Below are 18,209 nucleotides of genomic sequence, written 5' to 3' on the forward strand. Positions count from 1 at the left end.
AGGGATTGTCTCTATCAGTTGCTGAATCATACTTTCCAAGCGCTTAGTACAGTGCTGTGCACACAGTAAGCGCTCAGTCAATACGATTGAATGAGTGAATAAATGCCTTGAGAAGCAGCTTGGCTCAGTGGAATGAGCACGGGCTTGGGAGGCAGAGGTCATGGGTTCAAATCCCGGCTCCGTCAATTGTCAGCTGTGTGACTTTGGGCAAGTCTCTGTGCCTCAGTTCCCTCATCTGTAAAATGGGGATGAAGACGGTGAGCCCCACTTGGGACAACCTGATCACCTTGTATCCTCCCCAGTGCTTAGAACAGTGCTTTGCACATAGTAAGCGCTTAACAAATGCCATCATTATTATTATTATTACTCTCCCAAGAACTTCGTACAGTGCTCTGCACACCGTAATCGCTCAATAAATACCATTGATTGATTGATTAAGAGGGAGCATCTACTATTTATCGTTTTCAGGCCCCCCACTTGCCCATGTGCAGGCCGCTTCGCATCTCGGGGACCCCCGTGATCACCTCCGCCCCCGTTCCTCTATGACCTCATCCCCCGGCTTCGCTCCCAGCTAAGGGGATGGTTGGCACTGGGGAAGCAGCGTGGCTCAGTGGAAAGAGCCCGGGCTTTGGAGTCAAAGGTCATGGGTTCAAATCCCGGCTCCACCGATTGCCAGCTGTGTGGCTTTGGGCAAGTCACTTCACTTCTCTGTGCCTCAGTTACCTCATCTGTAAAATGGGGATTAAGACTGTGAGCCCCCTGTGGGACAACCTATCACCTTGTAACCTCCCCAGCACTTAGAACAGTGCTTTGCACGTAGTAAGCGCTTAATAAATGCCATGATGATGATGATGATGATGGGTTCAAATCCCGGCTCCACCAATTGCCAGCCGTGTGGCTTTGGGCAAGTCACTTCACTTCTCTGGGCCTCAGTGACCTCATCTGTAAAATGGGAATTAAGACTGTGAGCCCACTGGGGGACAACCTGATCACCTTGTAACCTCCCCAGCACTTAGAACAGTGCTTTGCACGTAGTAAGCGCTTAATAAATGCCATGATGATGATGATGATGATGATGATGGGTTCAAATCCCGGCTCCACCAATTGCCAGCCGTGTGGCTTTGGGCAAGTCACTTCACTTCTCTGGGCCTCAGTGACCTCATCTGTAAAATGGGAATTAAGACTGTGAGCCCCCCGTGGGACAACCTGATCTCCTTGTAACCTCCCCAGCACTTAGAACAGTACTTTGCACATAGTAAGCGCTTAATAAATGCCATTATTATTATTATTATTGGCAGAAGGCCCAGTGCTGGGCTGTCTCCTGGGACCCACCGAGAAGACCCTCCCTTGGTCTCCCCGCCTCTGGGCCGGGCCCTGGGGAACCCCCGCCGGTGACGGCTGCTCCGGCCGAGCCCCCCGAGCCCCCCGCGAGTCCCCTCCCAAGCCCCCCAGGCGGCAGAGACGCGGCCCGGTGTTTAGACAGCGGAGGCTTATGACGGATCCCATTATTTCTCTTGCACAAGGGGAAGGTGTTGAAAGAACCAACCGATGCCGGTGTTGAAATAACCTGTCGTTTCAGCGTTTTCACCATCCTTAACCAGATGTTGCGGCGTTCGGAAGCTTTCGGCCTCACGGGCTGGGTTGGGGGGGCGGGGAGCTGGGGGGTGTCTGGGGAAGGAACGCGTCTACCAGGGCCGCTCTGTTGTACTCCCCGAGCTCTTAGACAGTGCTCTGCACGTGGTAAGCGCTTGATAAATACCACTGATAAATTGATGGAAGGCCACGGCCCCTCTATCCCCCCTACACCTCTAACCCCCCACCTCAACCCCTCTCCCCCCTTGCAGTTTTATCCCACCAAAACTTACAACTTTATCCCCCCTCTTGCCCTTCTACCTCCCCACAACTCTAACCCCCTCCCCTAAGTCATCCCCCGTATGGATCTGGCGACCAAGACGATGGAGGGGAAGGAGAAGTGTCCATTGGCCTGTGGTAGTTATGAAACTTACTCAGGGCTTATCCGCTCACCTAGTGCTCTGGAGAAGCAGTGTGGCTCAGTGGCAACAGCACGGGCTTTGGAGTCAGAGGTCATGGGTTCAAATTCCGGTCTGTTCAGCGACTTTGGGCAAGTCACTTCGGTTCCCCGGGCCTCAGTTCCCTCATCTGTAAAATGGGAATTAAGACCGCGAGCCCCACGTGGGACAACCTGATCACCTTGTAACCTCGCTCAGAACAGTGCTTTGCACATAGTAAGTGCTTAATAAATGCCATCATTATTATTATTCATTTGATCGGTTTTCCTCACCTGAGTGATCTGAAAGAGCGATTCATGGTCCGAATGATTGTACTGCCATCGATTTCTGTGTGCCGACTCCCCCGTTAGACTAGACCCTAAGCTCTTTGAGGGCAGGGATCGCTTCTTTTCTTTCTTTGGAATGTCCTCCAAATACCTAGCATAGTGCTTTGCACACAGTAGATGCTTAATTCAGCTCTCTGCACCCAATAGGGCCTTCGTACAGCACTTTGCATACGGTAGGTTCAGTACAGTGCTCTCCACAAAGCGCTCACTACAGTGGAGCAGGATGGCTCTTTATAGTGCTGTCCACATAGTAAGGGCTCAGTACAGTGCTGTGCACAACTTAGGTGCTCAATAAACACCTACAGTGACGAAAGAATTTAAAGCTGATGGAATATCCTGCAACGACCAAATGTTCATGAATGGAATGGTTTGCATTTCACCTCAGCTAAATAATAATAATAGTACTTGTTAAGTGCTTACTGTGTGCCAAGCACTGTAGTAAGCGCTGGGGTAGACACGAGTTAATCAGGTTGGACACAGTCCCTGTCCCACGAAGGGCTTACTATCTTCATCCCCATTTACAGTTGAGGTAACTGAGGCCCAGGGGAGCTAAGTGACTTGTCAAGGTCACACAGCAGAGAAGTGGTGGAGCTGGGATGAGAAACCAATCAATCAATCAATCGTATTTATTGTGCAGAGCACTGTACTAAGCACTTGGAAAGTACAAGTTGGCAACATAGAGAGACAGTCCCTACCCAACAGTGGGCTCTGGTCTCTGAGAAGCAGCGTGGCTCAGTGGAAAGAGCCCGGGCTTTGGAGTCAGAGGTCATGGGTTCCAATCCTGACTCCGCCACTTGTCAGCTGTGTGATTTTGGGCAAGTCACTTCACTTCTCTGGGCCTCAGTGACCTCATCTGGAAAACGGGGGTGAAGACTGTGATCCTCCCGTGGGACAACCTGATCACATTGTAACCTCCCCAGCGCTTAGAATAGTACTTTGCACATAGTAAGCGTTTAATAAATGTCATTATTATTATTATTATTATTATTATTATTATTATTATTCTGACTCGTAGGCCCGGACTCTAGCCACTAGGCCATGCCGCTTCTCTAGTTGAATGAATGAATGAATGAAATGACTTCTCCAGGGGTGAAGAGGCTGACTGATCTGGTCCACTTGGATCCACTCTCAGGGGATTCTCTTCTCCTGGGTGTTCCTGAGGAGACCACACATGAGAGAGTGTGTGTGTGTGTGTGTGTGTGTGTGTGTGTTTGTTTGTGTATATGAGTGTGGACACGTCTGTTTGCTGAGTTAATCAGAGAAGCAGCGTGGCTTAATGGAAAGAGCCCCGGCTTGGGAGTCAGAGGTCGTGGGCTTTAATCCCGCTGTGTGACTCTGGGCAAGTCACTACACTTCTCTGGGCCTCAGGTCCCTCATCTGTAAAATGGGGATTAAGCCTGCGAGCCCCACGTGGGGCAACCTGATCACCCTGTATCAGCGCTTAGAACAGTGCTTTGCACATCGTAAGCGCTTAACAAATGCCACCATTATTATCCCAGTGCTCAGAACAGTGCTTGGCACGTAGCAAGTGCTTAACAAATACCTTCATTATAATTATTATTATTAATACTCTCCCCAGAGCCTCCCTTTGTCCTGGCTGTATCTTCTGGGTATGGCGAAAGACACTTTCGGTGGGGCCAACAAAGGCGGCAGGATAATAATAATGATAGCATTTATTAAGCGCTTACTATGTGCAAAGCACTGTTCTAAGCACTGGGGAGGTTACTAGCTCTCTTCCTCCCTTCAAGGCCCTACTGAGAGCTCACCTCCTCCAGGAGGCCTTCCCACACTGAGCCCCCTCCTTCCTCTCCCCTTCCTCCCCCTCCCCATCCCCCCCGACTTACCTCCTTCCCCTCCCCACAGCACCTGTATATATGTCTATATGTTTGTACAGATTTATTACTCTATTTATTTATTTTACTTGCACATATTTATTCTATTTATTTTATTTTGTTAATATGTTTTGTTCTCTGTCTCCCCCTCCCCCTAGGGACCGTCCCTCTCTGTTGCCAACTTGTACTTCCCAAGCACTTAGTACAGTGCTCTGCACACAGTAAGTGCTCAATAAATATGATTGAATGAAGGTGATCAAGTTGTACCCCCGGGGGCTCACAATCTTCATCCTCATTTTCCAGATGAGGGAACTGAGGCCCAGAGAAGTGAAGTGACTTGCCCAGAGTCACCCAGCTGGCAATTGGCAGAGCCGAGGGGGGAGCAGGATGAGGGGAGATTGTGTATGCGTATGTGTGTGTGTGTGTGTGCGTGATGGGGAGCACTGCGAACGCTGCTGACTCACACCCCCAAATTACAGCCTTCTGCAGGCGCCTACAAGCGCCCGGGTGGGGCCTCTCCGACAGACAGGGCATCTCCGCGTGGACAGCGGGCAGGAAATCATCCACCCCAGGGTTGGGGTCCGGGCTGGGCTCCCACCCTGGGCCCCCACAAATCACTCGCCGGACACAGAATCGCCCCGATACAGGGCTCGGAGCCATTGAGAGCGGAGGCCGGGCAGGCCGGACCACCCCAGGACGTTGGGCTGGATTCATCGACCGGTGTCCCTAAGGGGACACTTGGGGAGAGTCAGGGGGTGGTCCATGCTGGCTCACTGGGGGACAGTCAGAGAGGGAGAGGGGAGAGTCAGGGGTGTGGGATGGGCTGAGTTGGGTTAAAGGGGAGAATCAGGGATGGAGAGGGGAGAGTCGGGGGTGTGGGGCCCATGATGGGTCACTGGGGAACAGTCAGGGATGGAGAGGGGAGAGCTGGAGATGTTGGGTGGTCCTTGCTGGGTCACCGGGGGAGTGTCAGGGATGCGGAGGGGAGAGCCAGGGGCATGGGATGGTTCATGATGGGTCACCGGGGGAGTGTCAGGGATGCGGAGGGGAGAGCCAGGGGCGTGGGATGGTTCATGATGGGTCACTGGAGGAGAATCAAGGATAGAGAAGGGAGGCTCGGGATGTCAGGTGGTCCGTGCCAGGTCAATGGGGGAGAGTCAGAGAGGGAGAGGGGAAAGTCAGGGGCGTGGGACGGTCCGTGCTGGGTCACTGGGGGGAGAGTCAGAGAGGGAGAGGGGAGAATCGGGGAGAATCCCCTAACCATGAGGATGAGAGTTCAGAGGGGCAACCCATCCAAGTTCCTCCGAGCACCGTGGCCTCGTCAGAGACAGAGTCCTGGGCTGGGCAGGTTGTCGGGGGCAAAGCAGGGATTAGAACCCAGGTCCTTCTGACTCCTAGGCACGGGCTCTTCCCAAAAGCCCACGTTACATCTCTTTATCCAGTCTCATCACCAGGCCTGTTTTTACCTCTACCTGTTATGTCCTTGTTTCTGCTCCCTCCTTTTATTTTTTATAAATACTATCTGTCTGTTTCCCTGACCAAAGGGAACAGGTCTTGTTACTCCTCTCCACCTTATTTTTCAAAAAATGGCATTTGTTTTGCACGTAGTAAGCACTTGATAAATGCTATTATCATTATCATTAATATTTGTTAAGCACTTATTATGTGCCAAGCACTGTACTGAGTTCTGGAGTAGGTCCAAACAAATCAGACTGGAGAAATGGTAACCCGCACGGTTGTTTCAAGTCTGTCTACCAACTCTGTCATATTGGACCCTCCCAAGCACTTAGTACAGTGCTCTGCACACAGTAAGCGCTCAATAAATATGATTGAATGAATGAATGATGGGGAGAGAGCACAGGAACATGCTAAGATCCCGGAACGCTTTACTTGGAGCCCCTGCCTTCTGCAAGCTTCCTCTCTTCCAAATAACATAGCTCATTCATTCATTCATTCTTTCAGTTGTATTTATTGAGCTCTTACTTTGTGCAAAACACTGTACTAAGCACTTGGGAGAGCACAATACAACAACAAACAGATGCATTCCCTGCTCACGACGAGCTTACAGTCTAGCTGAGACCAACAGAGGGTATTTTTTCCAGAGGTGAAGGAGGAAAGGGCACACACACGCACAAACACACACAACCACACGTGGACACCCGCACACTAAAGTGGGCACGCTTCACAAACGCACCCACAGAGGCGTCGTGTTATCGGACGATAATAAACTCCCCAGGGCTCGGGGCCATTGACATCTTTAATGGCCACAATGGGGTAAAAAATTCATGACGACCTGTTAGGCGGGAAGGAGGGAAAGAAAGAGATCGATATTCCCCGTTTAAGGAAAACCGCTTACGCGTCCTCCGAGCCCACAAATCTATTTTATGTGCCGAGATCTATCGGCTAATAGAGAGATTTTTTTCCCCCGGGCCAGACTGGGACGAGGTAATGCTGCCCCGAGTTTTCTTCCCCAGAGAGGGGTCTTCTGGTGGGAGGGATCCCCCGAAGATTTACGGGGTGCTATAGGGGCACGGAAGCTGCCGTATCGGACACCTTGGCGGGGTACGGGCAAGGGCTTAAAAAATAAAGTGTGTAAATTCACATTGGTTCCTGGTGGCTGACTTAAGTCTTAAGTCTTCACAGACTTAAGTGTGGAGTTGGTGCTCATGGGCTGAGGTGGAAGTTGAGAGGACATTTGGGGCAACGGAAAGAAAATGGAAGGCCTCCTGGAGGAAGAGTGGTTTCAGAAGGGCAGATCTATCCCTCATCTGGTTTTCCCTGGATGAGAAGCAGCCTAAAAGGCAGAGCCTGGGGACTGGGATTTGAAGAATCCGGGTTCTGATTCCAACCGCCTGCTGTGGGACTTTGGGCAATTCCCTTGGCTTCTTTGGGCCTCAGTTTCCTCACTTGGAAAATGGGGATACCACGGCTGTTCTCCCTCCCTCTTAGATTGGGAACAGGGGCTGCATCTGAGCTCCTTTAGTTGAATCAATCCCAGCGTTTAGTACAGGGCTTGGCATCACAGTGAGGGCCTAGCAGATAGCACAGTTGTTAGTATTACGATTATCGCCTCCAATGTGACCCAAAGCCGCGGGATGGCTTTAATAATAATAATATGAGCCCACTGTTGGGTAGGGACCGTCCCTATATGTTGCCAACTTGTACTTCCCAAGTGCTTAGTACAGTGCTCTGCACACAGTAAGCGCTCAATAAATACGATTGAATGAATGAATGAATGAATGAATAATAATAATTGTGGTATTTGTTAACTACTCTGTCAGTCAGTGTACTAAACACTGGGGTAGATCAATCAATCAATCAATCAATTGTATTTATTGAGCGCTTACTGTGTGCAGAACACTGTACTAAGCGCTTGGGAAGTACAAGTTGGCAACATATAGAGACAGTCCCTACCCAACAGTGGGCTCACAGTCTAGAAGGGGGAGACAGAGAACAAAACCAAACATATTCACAAAATAAAATAAATAGAATAGATAGGTACAAGTAAAATAAATCAATCAATAAATAGAGTAATAAGTATGTACAAACATATATCCATATATACAGGTGCTGTGGGGAAGGGAAGGAGGTAAGACGGGGGGATGGAGAGGGGGCGAGGGGGAGAGGAAGGAGGGGGCTCAGTCCGGGAAGGCCTCCTGGAGGAGGTGAGCTCTCAGTAGGGCCTTGTGAGCTCTCAGTAGGGCCTTATAAATAAATGACAGACATAATATAAACAAATAAATTATAGCTAGACACATATATACATCTACCATACACATATACCATAATTATAATTGTAATATTATTGCAGAAATCATTCTGTTTCAATAGAAAAAAAACAGTTATTGAAAGCCACTTACACTTTCAATTTCTACTATTCTGTGTTTTCTTTCGGTTTCAAGATACAAAATACAAGATAATCACACCGGAGACTATCCCCATCCCACACAGAGCTCCCAGTCTCCATCCCCATTTTCCAGCTGAGGTAACCGAGGTCCAGAGAAGTGAAGTGATGTGACCGAGTCGCCCAGAAGAGAAGTAGCAGAGTCAGGATTAGAACCCAGGTCCTCTAAGTCCCAGATCCATGCTCTTTCCACTAGGCTACTGGGTCTGCCCCTGTCCACCGCCACGACGACGTGTGACCCAAAGTGGCCGCCCAGCATGACCACCCGTGAGCCCACTGTTGGGTAGGGACCGTCTCTATATGTTGCCAACTTGTACTTCCCAAGCGCTTAGTCCAGTGCTCTGCACACAGTAAGCGCTCAATAAATACGATTGATTGATTGATTGACCGACCTCCCCGGGGTGGGGGTAGGGTGGAAACCCCCCCTTGGCTTTTTTCCCACACCTGACGTCGGGAAATAGAAGCAGCGTGGCTCAGTGGAAAGAGACCGGGCTTTGGAGTCAGAGGTCGTGGGTTCAAATCCCGGCTCCACCAATGGTCAGCTGTGTGACTCTGGGCAAGTCTCTTCACTTCTCTGGGCCTCAGTTCCCTCATCTGTAAAATGGGGATGAAGACTGTGAGCCCCCTGTGGGACAACCTGATCACCTTGTAACCTCCCCAGCGCTTAGAACAGTGCTTTGCACATAGTAAGTGCTTAATAAATGCCATTATTATTATTATCTAGGTTGCCTGCACCATGTTCCTGTCCGGAGGGGGCCGGGAAGGGCCCCTGGCCCAAGTCGCCTGGGGAGAGTGGCTACTACTTGGGGGCAAGGATTATGTTTTGGTAACTCTATTGGACTCTCCCAAGTGCTTGGCACAGTGTGCTGCACCCGGTAGATTGTAAACTTTGAGGGCAAGGATAGTGTCTGCTAACTCTATTGGAGTCTCCCAAGCACTTATTACAGCATTTACATACGTAACCACCGTAATGTATTTATTTCAATCAATCAATCAATCAATCGTATTTATTGAGCGCTTACTGTGTGCAGAGCACTGTACTAAGCGCTTGGGAAGTACAAGTTGGCAACATATAGAGACAGTCCCTACCCAATTAATTTCTATTAACGTCTGTCTCCCCCTCTAGACTGTAAAATCGCTGTGGGCAGGGAATGCATCTGTTATATAATAATAATAATGACGGCATTTAGTAAGCTCTTACTATGTGCAAAGCACTGTTCTAAGCGCTGGGGAGGTTACAAGGTGATCAGGTTGTTCCCCGGGGGAGCTCACAGTCTTAATCCCCATTTTACAGATGAGGTAGCTGAGGCACAGAGCGGTTAAGTGACTTGCCCAAAGTCACACATATTGTACTCCCTCTAGCACTTAGTACAGTGCTATGCATACTGTAAGTGCTCAAGAAATATGATTGATTGAGAAGCAGCGTGGCTTAGTGGAAAGAGCCCAGGCTTGGGAGTCTGAGGTCGTGGGTTCTAATCCTGGCTCTGCCACTTGTCAGCTGGATGACTTTGGGCAAGTCACTTAACTCCTCTGTGCCTCAGTTACCTCATCTGTAAAATGGGGATGAAGACTGTGAACCCCACGTGGGACAACCTGATTCCGTTGTATCTACCCCAGCGCTTAGAACAGTGCTTGGCACATACCAAGCGCTTAACAAATACCATCATCATTATTATTATTACAACGCTCTGCACGGGAATAGGCTCTCAATAAATGTCATTTATTGACTGATTAATTGATAATTTGGTGATTAATTGGCAGGGGCAGGTGGAGCGCCCAGAAAGGGGTGTCCAATAGGGTAATCTTAGGTGGGGGTTGGGAAGGGAATTAGGGAGAGGGGGTCTCTGGCGTCCTACCTGTTTCCGGACCATCAGCTTTGCATGCGAAATGTTGGGCCTGGAACCAGGACCTATAAAATCATAGCTATATTTTTATTTAGAGAAGCGGCGTGGCTCAGTGCAAAGAGCACGGGCTTTGGGAGTCAGAGGTCATGGGTTCAAATCCCAGCTCCGCCAATTGTCAGCTGTGTGACGTTTGGCAAATCACTTCACTTCTCTGGGCCTCAGTTCCCTCCTCTGTCAAATGGGGATGAAGACTGTGAGCCCCCCGTGGGACAACCTGATCACCTTGTATCCTCCCCAGCGCATAGAACAGTGCTTGGCACATAGTAGCGCTTAGAACAGTGCTTGACACATCCCCTTTTAGACTGTGAGCCCACTGTTGGGTAGGGACTGTCTCTATATGTTGCCAACTTGTACTTCCCAAACGCTTAGTACAGTGCTCTGCACACAGTAAGCGCTCAATAAATACGATTGATTGATTGATTGATAGTAAGCGCTTAACAAATGCCATTATTATTATTATTATTATTATTATTTATTCTGAATTATTTATTAGAGAAGCAGCGTGGCTCAGTGGGAAGAGCTCGGGCTTTGGAGTCAGAGGTCATGGGCTCATGGGTCCAAATCCCAGCTCTGCCAATTGTCAGCTGTGCGACTTTGGGCAAGTCACATCACTTCTCTGTGCCTCAGTTACCTCATCTGTCAAATGGGGATTAAGACTGTGAGCCCCCTGTGGGACCACCTGATTACCTTGTAATCTCTCCAGCGCTTAGAACAGTACTTTAGTAAGCACTTAATAAATGCCATTATTATTATTATTCTGAATTTTGACACCTGTCTCCCTGTTTTGTTTTGCGGTGTGTCTCCCCCTTCTAGACTGCGAGCCCGTTGTTGGGTAGGGACCGGCTCTATCTGTTGCCCAATTGGACTTCCCAAGCGCTTAGCACAGTGCTCTGCGCACAGTAAGCGCTCAATAAATACGATTGATTGATTGATTGATTGATAGTAAGCACTTAAATGCCATTATTATTATTATTTATTCTGAATTATTTATTAGAGAAGCAGCGTGGCTCAGTGGGAAGAGCTCGGGCTTTGGAGTCAGAGGCCATGGGCTCATGGGTCCAAATCCCAGCTCTGCCAATTGTCAGCTGTGCGACTTTGGACAAGTCACTTCACTTCTCTGGGCCTCAGTTCCCTCATCTGTAAAATGGGGATTAAGATTGCGAGCCCCACATGGGACAACCTGATCACCTCGTATCCTCCCCAGCGCTTAGAACAGTGCTTTGCACATAGTAAGCGCTTAACAAATACCAAAATTGTTATTATTAAATTCTCTGGGCCTCAGTTACCTCATCTGTCAAATGGGGATTAAGACTGTGAGCCCCCCGTGGGACCACCTGATTACCTTGTAATCTCTCCAGCGCTTAGAACAGTGCTTTAGTAAGCACTTAATAAATGCCATTATTATTCTTATTATTCTGAATGGTTTTGACACCTGTCTCCCTGTTTTGTTTGGCGGTGTGTCTCCCCCTTCTAGACTGCGAGCCCGTTGTTGGGTAGGGACCGTCTCTATTTGTTGCCCAATTGGACTTCCCAAGCGCTTAGCACAGTGCTGTGCACACAGTAAGCGCTCAATAAATACGATTGAATGAATGAATGAATGACCGTTTTTCCGACTTGGCGCCCTCTCCGTTGCTTGTTAGGATGTCGCCACCTAGTGGCCACAGCGGGGACTGCGGCCTCCCCACCACCTCCCTTCCCTTTCACTCAGTAGTATTTATAATAATAATAATAAAATAATAATAATAATAATAATAATGACATTTATTAAGCGATTACTATGTGCAAAGCCCTGTCTAAGCGCTGGGAAGGTTCCAGCGTGATCAGGTTGTCCCACCGGGGGGCTCACAGTCTTCATCCCCATTTTCCAGATGAGGGAACTGAGGCCCAGAGAAGTGACCCAGAGAGGTGAATAAATAATAAATTTATTTATTTATTTATTTATTTTACTTGTACATATCTATTCTATTAATTTTATTTTGTTAGTATGATTGGTTTTGTCTCCCCCTTTTAGACTGTGAGCCCACTGTTGGGTAGGGACTGTCTCTATATGATGCCAATTTGTACTTCCCAAGCGCTTAGTACAGTGCTCTGCACACAGTAAGCGCTCAATAAATACGATTGATGATGATGATGATGATGATGACCCAGCTGCCAAGTGGCGGAGCTGGGATTTGAACCCATGACCGCTGACTCCAAAGCCCGTGCTCTTTCCGCTGACCCAATAATAATGATGACATTTGTTAAGCGCTTACTATGGGTTCATATCCCGGCTCCACCACTTCATTCAGTTGTATTTATTGAGCGCTTACTGTGTGCAGAGCACTGTACTAAGCGCTTGGGAAGTGCAAGTTGGCAACGTATAGAGACGGTCCCTACCCAACAGCGGGCTCTGACTTTGGGCAAGTCACTTAACTTCTCTGTGCCTCAGTTACTTCATCTGTAAAATGGGGACTAAGACTGTGAGCCCCCCATGGGACACCCTGATCACCTTGTAACCTCCCCAGTGCTTAGAACAATGCTTTGCACATAGTAAGCACTTAATAAATGCTATAATAATTATTATTATTATTATTTATTGAGCACTTACTGTGTGCAGAGCACTGGACAAAGCGTTTGGAAAGTCCAATCCGGCAACAGATAGAGACAATCCCTACCCAACAATGGGCTCGCCGTCTAGAAGGGGGAGACGGACAACAAAACAAGTAGACGGGCCTCAGCAGCATCAAAATCGATCAATAGAATTATAGATTCATTCATTCAATCGTATTTACTGAGCGCTTACTGTGTGCAGAGCACTGGACTAAGCGCTTGGGAAGTGCAAGTTGGCAACATAAAGAGATGGTCCCTACCTAACCACGGGCTCGCAGTCTAGAAGGGGGAGACAGACAACAAAACAAGTAGACAGGCCTCAGTAGCATCAAAATAGATCAATAAAATTATAGATTCATTCATTCAATCATATTTATTGAGCGCTTACTGTGTGCAGAGCACTGGACTAAGCGCTTGGGAAGTACAAGTTGGCAACATCTAGAGACGTCCCCTACCCAACCACGGGCTCGCAGTCTAGAAGGGGGAGACAGACAACAAAACAGAACATGTGGACTGGTGTCAAGTCGTCAGAACAAACAGAATTAAAGCTAAATGCACACCATTAACAAAATAAATGGAGTAGTAAATATATATGCATCATTAATAAAATTTATAGAATAATAAATATGTGCAAATATACACAAGGGCTGTGGGGCGAAGGGGGAAAGCACCTGTCCACATGTTCTGTTTTGTTGTCTGTCTCCCCCTTCTAGACTGTGAGCCCGTTGTTGGGTAGGGACCGTCTCTATATGCTGCCAACTTGTACTTCCCAAGCGCTTAGTACAGTGCTCTGCACACAGTAAGTGCTCAATAAATACGATTGAATGAATGAATGAATGAGTAGGGGCGATGGGGAGGGGAGGAGGAGCAGAGGAAAAGGGGGGGCTCAGTCTGGGAAGTCCTCCTGGAGGAGGTGAGCTCTCACCCCTGGAACCAGCCAGATCTGGGAGTGGGGGACTCCCCCCAAAAAACCCCCACCCCATGACGGTAAAGCCCACTCTCGTTCCCAGCTGCATGAAAAATCAAAAAAAGACCCTGCATGGTCTGGAGGAAAGGGCCCTGGGCCTGGGAGCTGAGGACCTGGGTTCTAATCCCGGCTCCGCCACTGGCCTGCCGCGTGACTCTGGGAAGGTCATCATCATCATCATCATCATCAATCGTATTTATTGAGCGCTTACTATGTGCAGAGCACTGTACTAAGCGCTTGGGAAGGACAAATTGGCAACATATAGAGACAGTCCCTACCCACCAGTGGGCTCACAGTCTAAAAGGGGGAGACAGAGAACAAAACCAAACATACTAACAAAATAAAATAAATAGAATAGACATGTACAAATAAAATAAATAAATAAATAGAGTAAAAAATATGTACAAACATAGATACATATGTACAGGTGCTGTGGGGAAGGGAAGGAGGTAAGATGGGGGGGATGGAGAGGGGGATGAGGGGGAGAGGAAGGAAGGGGCTCAGTCTGGGAAGGCCTCCTGGAGGAGGTGAGCTCTCAGCAGGGCCTTGAAGGGAGGTCATTTCATTTCGGAGCGCTATGCACCCCGCAGGTGTCCAGTAATAATAATAAAGGCAGTGAGCCCACTGTTGGGTAGGGACCGTCTCTCTATGTTGCCAACTTGTACTTCCCAAGTGCTTAGTACAGTGCTCTGCACACAGTAAGCGCTCAATAAACACGATTGACTGATTGATTGATTTGGTAAGCGATTACTATTTGCCAGGCACTGTAGGAGGTGCACAGTGCTCTGCACACAGTTGGAGTCCACTACAGTGCTCTGCACCCAGGAAGTACCACTGATTGATCGTTTGCCAATTGTCATCAGTGATTTGTACTGAGCATTTCCAATGTAAGGGCTTGGGAGAGTGTCATCGCCATGCTGGTGGAAAACCTTCTTTTTCATCTCCCTCCCCCTTGCTGGCGTTGGGTGGGAAGGCTGGAAAAGCCCCCTAAGACCCCCAGAAACTCCTAAATTAGAGAAGCATCATGGCATAATGGTTAGAGCACGGGCCTGGGTGTTAGAAGGCCGTGGGTTCTAATCCCGGCTCTGCCACTTGTCTGCTGTGTGACCTGGGGCAAATCACTTTACTTCTCTGGGCCTCAGTTACCTCATCTGGAAAAGGGGGATTGAGATGGGGAGCCCCACGTGGCACAGGGACTGTGCCTGACCCAATTTGCTTGTATTATAACAATAATGGTACTTGGTAAGCGCTTACTATGTGTAAAGCACTGTTCTAAGTGCTGGGGAGGTTACAAGGTGATCAGGTTGTCCCACAGGGGGTTCACAGTCTTAATCCCCATTTTCCAGATGAGGTAACTGAGGCACAGAGAAGCTAAGTGACTTGCCCAAAGTCACACAGCTGACAATTGATGGAGCCGGGATTTGAACCCATACTAATAATAGTAATAATGGCATTTATTAAGCGCTTACTATATGCAAAGCACCGTTCTAAGCGCTGGGGAGGTTACAAGGTGATCAGGTTGTCCCGGGTGGGGGCTCACAGTTTTCATCCCCATTTTTACAGATGAGGTAACTGAGGCACAGTGAAGTGAAGTGACTTGCCCAAAGTCACCTAGCTGACAGTTGGCAGAGCCGAGATTTGAACCCATGACTTCTGACTCCAAAGCCCGGGCTCTTTCCACTGAGCCACGCTGCTTCTTTACTTCTCTGGGCCTCAGTTCCCTCATCTGTCAAATGGGGATTAAGACTGTGAGCCCCCCGTGGGACAACCTGATCACCTTGTAACCTCCCCGGCGCTTAGAACAGTGCTTTGCACATAGTAAGCGCTTAATAAATGCCATTATTATTAAGGGGCTCCCCCAGAACATGTCTGGGGGATGGATTGAGACCCTCCCATCTTTCCACTTCCAAGAGCTTCTCGGAGTGAGGGGGCTTTGCTCCGGACGTCCCCCTCCTCAACGGACCTTTTCTAGCTGCAGCTAGGGCTGGGAGGCCAGAGGTGGGTGGTAATAATAATAATAATAATAATAATAATAATAATAATGATACTTGTTAAGCGCTTACTATGTGCCAAGCACTGTTCTAAGCTCTGGGGTAGATACCTGTCTACATGTTTTGTTTTGTTCCCTGTCTCCCCCTTCTAGACTGTGAGCCCGTTGTTGGGTAGGGACCGTCTTTATATGTTGCCAACTTGGACTTCCCAAGTGCTTAGTACAGAAGCAGCGTGGCTCAGTGGAAAGAGCCCGGGCTTTGGAGTCTGAGGTCCTGGGTTCAAATCCTGGCTCTGCCAATTGTCAGCTGTGTGACTTTGGGCAAGTCACTTCACTTCTCTGTGTCTCAGTTCCCTCATCTGGAAAATGGGGATTAAGACTGTGAGCCTCACGTGGGACAAGCTGATCATCTTGTATCCATCCCCCCAGCGCTTAGAACAGTACTTTGCACATAGTAAGTGCTTAACAAATGCCATCATTATTATTAGTAGTAGTAGTACAGTGCTCTGCACACAGTAAGCGCTCAAGAAATACGATTGAATGAATGAATTCTAGACTGTGAGCCCATTGTTGGGTAGGGACCGTCTCTATATGTTGCCAACTTGGACTTCCCAAGTGCTTAGTGCAGTGCTCTGCACACAGTAAGCGCTCAATAAATACGATTGAATGAATGAATGAATACAAGTTAATCAGGTTGGACACAGTCCCTGTCCCACATGGGGTTCACAGTCTTAATCCCCATTTTCCAGATGAGATGACTGAGGCCCAGAGGAGTGTAGTGACTTGCCCAAGGTCACGCAACGGACGCGTGCCGGAGCCGGAATCAGGACCCAGGGCCCTCTGAGGCCACGGCACCATCCATTAGGCCACACTGCTTCTCAGTGGGGTCTAAGCATCGTCAATCGTATTTATTGAGCGCTTACTAGCTCAATAAGCAGAGTGAGCAATAGGGCCTTCCCCCTTACATGTCCCTCCACACTCTTCCACCGCCTCCCTGCGTGGGTCAGCTGGCCTCTCCTCTCTGCTATCCAATAGACGCCCCCTCCTAAGGAATTTTAGTCCCCACTGAGGGTGGAGGGAGAGAGGGTGATCCCTTTCTCCCGCTCCCTCCGGCCTGCCGGACCGAAAAGTTGCGTAGGGACCGTCTCTCTACGTTGCCAACTTCCCAAGCGCTTAGTCCAGCGCTCTGCACACAGTAAGCGCTCAATAAAGACGACTGCACGAACGAATTTAGCCCGCTCTCATCCCCTTCGAGTTGAAAGTGCTGCAAAAGCAGCGCCGAGTTAGTAATAAGTTACTTTAATTGGATGTTTTCGCTCGTGGTATGCAGGGGTTATCTTTGAATGGTTCACTGATGTACTGCCAACTACCAGCTGCTCAACCTTGCTGTCTTCCGCACGTATGTGTGTGTGAGTCTGTGTGGTGTGCATATAATAATAATAATGGCATTTGTTGAGCGCTTACTATGAGCAAAGCACTGTTCTAAGCGCTGGGGGAAATACAAGGCAGTTTGTCCCACATGGGGCTCGCAGTCTTCACCCCCATTGTCCAGATGAGGTGACTGAGACCCAGAGAAGTTAAGTGACTTGCCCAAAGTCACACAGCTGACAAGTGACACAGCTGACATACGTGTGTGGGGGGTGAGGGGATATGTGCCCTAAGTGCGGTGTCTGTGGGGAGTGTGGTTTTTTGTTTCGTTCGGTTTCTTTTACGGTATTTGGCAAAGCGCTTACTATGTGCCAGGCATTGTATTCAGCGCTGGGGTAAATAATAATAATAATAATAATAATGGTATTTATTAAGCGCTTACTATGTGCGAAGCACTGTTCTAAGCGCTGGGGAGGTTACAAGGAGATCAGGTTGTCCCACGGGGGGCTCACAGTCTTAATCCCCATTTTACAGATGAGGGAACTGAGGCCCAGAGAAGTGAAGTGACTTGCTCAAAGTCACACAGCTGACAAGTGACACAGCTGACATACGTGTGTGTGGGGTGAGGGGATATGTGCCCTAAGTGCCGTGTCTGTGGGGAGTGTGGTTTTTTGTTTCGTTTGGTTTCTTTTACGGTATTTTGTAAAGTGCTTACTATGTGCCAGGCATTGTATTCAGCGCTAGGGTAAATAATAATAATGGTATTTATTAAGCACTTACTATGTAGGAAGCACTGTTCTAAGTGCTGGGGAGGTTACAAGGAGATCAGGTTGTCCCACGGGGGGCTCACGGTCTTAATCCCCATTTTACAGATGAGGGAACTGAGGCCCGGAGAAGTGAAGTGACTTGCCCAAAGTCACACAGCTGACAATTGGCAGAGTTGGGATTTGAGCCCGTGTTCTTTCCACTGAGCCACGCTGCTTCTCTAAGATAGTGGGTATGTCTGGGGAGGGTGTTGTGATGGCTGTGTAATGTGTGCATATGTTGTGGAAGTTTCATAAACAACATCAACAATAAACTATCCTCTCACAGTGGCATTTATTGAGCGCTTACTGTGCGTGTCCTATTGCAAATAGGGGTTCGCTCTGTCTCTCCGCTTCTCTCCGTCTCTGTCCCCGTTCCAGCTCCCTCTCTCTGCCTGTCAGTCTCTCCGCGTCTGTCTTGTGTTTTTCTCCTTTTCTCTCTCAATCAATCGAATTTATTGCACACTGACTGTGTAGACAGCATGTGTAATAATAA

Source organism: Tachyglossus aculeatus, chromosome 17 (assembly GCF_015852505.1).
Source record: "Tachyglossus aculeatus isolate mTacAcu1 chromosome 17, mTacAcu1.pri, whole genome shotgun sequence".
Classification (NCBI taxonomy): domain Eukaryota; kingdom Metazoa; phylum Chordata; class Mammalia; order Monotremata; family Tachyglossidae; genus Tachyglossus; species Tachyglossus aculeatus.